Source organism: Hydra vulgaris, chromosome 06, assembly GCF_038396675.1.
Source record: "Hydra vulgaris chromosome 06, alternate assembly HydraT2T_AEP".
Lineage (NCBI taxonomy): Eukaryota > Metazoa > Cnidaria > Hydrozoa > Anthoathecata > Hydridae > Hydra > Hydra vulgaris.
In genome coordinates, this window is record NC_088925.1 from 41,732,915 (window position 1) to 41,737,936 (window position 5,022).

Sequence of the window (5,022 nt, forward strand, 5' to 3'; positions counted from 1 at the left end):
AGAAAGAAACCATTTTTGCATAGTTATTTTATTTTATTATTTTATATTAGCTGTTTGAGACTTAACAAACAAAAAAACGTATATGGTAGACATATGGCTTGTCTAAATAGCATACTTCAAAGTACTCAAAAACTGATTTTTCTTTTCTTTTAATATTCATTTTTATCCAAACACTTTAGTAGTCTATACTTTTTTTAATTATAAATCTTAATTTGGTAGAATACCTCAAAATATAAAATTAATTACATTAATTACGCAAAATAGATACATCTTCAACCTCACTTCGACAACACAACCTAATTTATAAATAGCCTTTTATTTCCAATGGGTATTTTTATATTTTAAGATAGTTGAACAAATGAAGATTATTAATTAAAAAATAATAGTTATAGACTAACAAAATCTTTTTTTTAATGCAAATTAAGATTGAAAAAAATCATTTTTTTGCGTACTTTTGAATCATGACGTTTAGGCAAGCCATATGTCTACCATATATATTTTATCGCCTATTAAGTCTTAACTAGCTAATTTAAATTAATAAAAAGAAATAACTATGCAATTTTGGTTCTGCTGTTCTAATTTCAAATTTAACATTACTGGGTAAGTCGACTTAAGTCACTATTTCAAACTTTTGAAGTCCAATATTTAGAGAATGTATAAATTTTTTTAATAATTATTTCTGAAATGACTTTCTAGTATGAATAGCAAAACCATAATAAATAAATAGCAGTTGTGAAGAGTTACTATCAAAATCTGAAACGTATGTTGTTGTTTTTATAATATTTAAATAGTATATAAATTTTATAATATATAAAAAAAACCCATAGTTATTTTTTATTAATATGGTAAATGAAAAGTCAATGCCTATTTTCGAAAATAAATTTTTACTGTAAACCCAGATCTTTAGCCATATTTTCATAAGACTAAAAATTAGTCATCAACAAAAAAGATTAAAACGTTTCATTTCCAAAAAATTTAAATAAAGTAAAAAAACTACCCCATGGTCATGCCATGAGGAACTCTGAAAGTTTATGTTGATATTGTTATTTCTGTTGTTTGATATTATATGCACTGCTTTCTGCTCGATAAATTATCTCTAAACTTAAGCAAGTTAATGTTTTTTACAACATACAGATGGAGTTTTCTTTCTATTATTTAAATGTAATAATTTATGATTTTAAAAGCCTTAAAAAACTCCTAACATCAGGAGTTAATTACTATTATAAACTTATTTTCAACTATGCAGTTAGTTATTTTTCATTATTTAAAAAGGTTATCTAGGCAGCTCATGTTCAGATGTTTCTCAATAGTAGGATTATTGGTTCTTACACTTTATGCAAACAAGTGATTTTTTAACAACCTAACAAATTCAAAGGTTTTATGGATAAAATACGTTTCCACACAAAAGTTTTTAAACATTTCAGTTTCTTATATATTAAAATTGTGTCCTTATGCCCTCTACTCTAAAGAAATTATTTATTTTCATAAAAGCAATGAATAGCTTTACTTCTAACCTCTGAAGGTAGCAATATAACTACTGCACCACGATGCTTTGATAAGCGATGGAGGAGGCGGGGGAGAGGGCAAAAATTAGCAAAAATTTATTTGATTTATTAAAAGAAATTTAATTTAACCAAAGACGATGCAAATTGGTGCTTGACTTATTTTAGTAATAAAGTGTCCTAAGGTTTTTCTGAAATGATCCGTTCATTTGTTTTATCGCTACGCCGCTTAAGCCGAGACGTGCTTTTTTTTATTGTAAAAGAGTGTCTTACAAATATTAAATTATAAAAAACTAAAATCACTGTTACATTTAAAAACTCCACGCAAGTATAGTTTAGATTAGTTGTTTTTTTGTTTATAAGATAAATTAAAGAAGATTTAAAATAAATTAAAACCTTAAAAAAAATTCAATTTATTTACATCAATAAAAAGTTCTTGTTAAATTATTTGATTGAAAAAGAGAAGAATATTTTGAGGCGAGTGTTTTTAAGTCAGAGTAACTAGGCTTCATAATGCCCACAATTGCGGAAACACAGCGAATTAAACGGCTTTTTGCCACAATTTAGTGGGACACTTCGAAATTTAAAGATTTTTTTTGTAAAAATGGTTAATAATAAAAGGTTTTTTTAAAATTTTGGGGCCTTAATGGCAGATTTTGGGGGCCAGACCACAAGCAACAGCAACGAATAGAGTATTCCATAATTTAGAACCTCTTGCGGCAATATAATTTTTTTTTTAAAAATGAAAAACTATATTTGCTCAATATTGTTTCTAGTTTTGATTTAAATATAATAATTCTATTTAAATAATTGCCTAATGAAACAAGATAATTTTTTGTTACGCTCTTTATTTCGAGTTATAAACTTATGTTTACAGAAAGAAAAATTTAGTTCTAAGCCACAAACTTCAAGGTGGTGGTAGTGTAGTAATTTTCAAGGCAGTTGCCCCTCATGTTTAAACTGGGTGAGTCGTTCGTAAAGTTAACGAGGCATTACATAAGAAGTACAGTGTAAGTTCGGTAAATTATTTTTACGGATTATATATTATTATTTAAATTATACATACGGATTAAATTATCTTAACAAAGTTTGCCACCAGACCAGTCCAGTATAATATTAAAAAAAAACAAACATTTTAAGACGCTTTGTCAAATTTGCATTTTTAATGCTTTTAATAATTTAATAATAAAATTAAAGGCTATTTTTCAAAAATAATAATTACAAAAATAACAAAAGAAAAAAGCCAGGTTTATTTTCACAAAATAAATTTTACTTGATAGAAATAATATAACCAGACTAAATTATATATAATAAAATATTAAGGGTTGCATTATTAAGTTGATTTTGGATTTACAATAACTCATTCGAAAACTAAGAAAGTTTATAAAAAAAAACGGTAAAAATAAGAGCAACAACTTGCTATTTAAAACGAAACTACTTAAGTATAAGCATTATAATTGTCTGTTTCTTAAGTACCTTCAACCATAGCATGAAGATGACAAACAGATGCTGATTGCGACTGTCGAGGTGGTAGATGAACTGCAAAAATTTAAAAATAAAATCACATTTTTCAAAGTAATTTGTAAAGATTCATTATATTAGTTAAAACACTTAAAGACTTTAAGTAAACGTTACATACCCTCTTCAATTGATGACCCAGACCAATAAGGACTTCTCAACAGCAATTTTTACCAAGAAAACATTGCAACTAATATTACCTTGTATAAAAAGCAATGAGAACGGTTTCAAGAAATTTTCTGCAGCATCAATCAAAAATTTTTTTTAAATTAACGTTCAGTTAGTAGCTAAATAAGAGTTACAAACGAGTAATGGCATGTAATAACTTTAAAATCCATCACATTGTTCAAAAAATATGAACTAGCTAAAATAAACATAAATTAGTTACGCACTACTACATTTGAAACACAAACTATTTTTTTATTTTCAAAAAAGCAAGCCACTTTTTGTGGGTTTTTTTTTTGGGCGCCCATATCAGGCCAAGGTTATCAAAACAGGTCCATGTATGTTTAATATTTATAACCTAAATAATAATACAAATAAAAGTATTAGTAATACAAATAAATTTTCGAGTTGAACTAGGAATATAAAAAACACCCTAAAATCCTTGTTAAATGGTCTTTAGTCATGAAAAGTGGAGAATTTAAAAGTTAAAAGTCAGCAACAACACAAAGAATTGTGGTAGTTCAATGAATACTTGGTTAAAATTGTAGCAAAAATCAACAAATTTTATATAATGTTGTAAGAGTCTGTGAATGCAGAAGACAGGTTCTTGCATTGTAAGTCTAAGCGCAAGGCAAAACAAGATGTATACAAAGTTTAATCAAATAAGCAGAGGGTATGAGGTAAGATGCAAAATGAATAAAATGAATGGAGAATTCAGAGATGTGAAGTAAATAGTTACAAAATATATAAAATGGAAAAATATTTACAAATGAAGTTTAAGTAAAAACAAGTTGGATGGCTCATTTTGAAAAATTGCTAAATGAAGAGTTTGAAATGATTGAGGAAGGTGAATAAGATTAGAGGACCAGCAGATAACAAGTAGTGAAGAAAAATGAAGGATATTCAAAAGGCTCAGTTAGACAAGACTGATAATCCTTCCAGTGTATTGAGGTAGGTTTTGAAAGCTTCAAGGATGTGGATGTTCTTTATGTGTTAGATCTTTGCCATAAAATCGTTCAAATATAAAATCCGAAATGATTAGAAGCATAAAATCAAGCCATTGCTGTTTTAATTATTATATTTTGAAAGTTGGCAATCATATCATGCTTGCAAAACTTTTTCACTGTTGTAAAGAACAACTGCAAAAAAGATGTTAAAAGATGTTAAAATAAAAAAAGTTGGATGGTAAAGATTTGTAAATGTAAGGCGGTTTATATCAAGGACCTGCTTGAACAAGTGATGAGGGTTTCAGAAAGAACTATTGCAAGAACGTATAACAATATAAGAAGCAGTGTGCGTACAGTAGCGTGCCAAAGTTTAGAAACACCAATTTTTTTCAGTTTTTATGCCATAACTTTTCACAAACTTTCTTAAATAAGCTGGAATTTTTACCAAATGTGCTCTATATTATTTCAATTTAAAATACAAACCACAAAAGTTTTAAATTGAAAAGTTAATTAACTTTTATTCGTTTTTTTGAAAAAGCTTCCACGCAAAAGTTTGTGAAAAGTTAAGCAGTAAAAATTGAAAAAAAGTTAGTGTTTCTAAACTTTTGGACGCTACTGTATCAGTAAAATGCTGTTTGTTTTTAGGTCAGAGAAGGGGACAATAGGTGCAATTTTTATTATTAGGCAAGTTCATGTAAGATTTTTAAAAAAGAAAACGGATTTGTGGATGAAATTTGTAAACCTCAAGCTTTCAACAGATTACTAAATGTTGAGCTTTAAGGCATTTAGATATTGGTGGGATGGCATTATAAGAAACATGCAATCTGTAGAAGCGAAGAAACAAGGACGCTAGAATAATGGCGAGGATCATCATTATAATTGATTTCTGA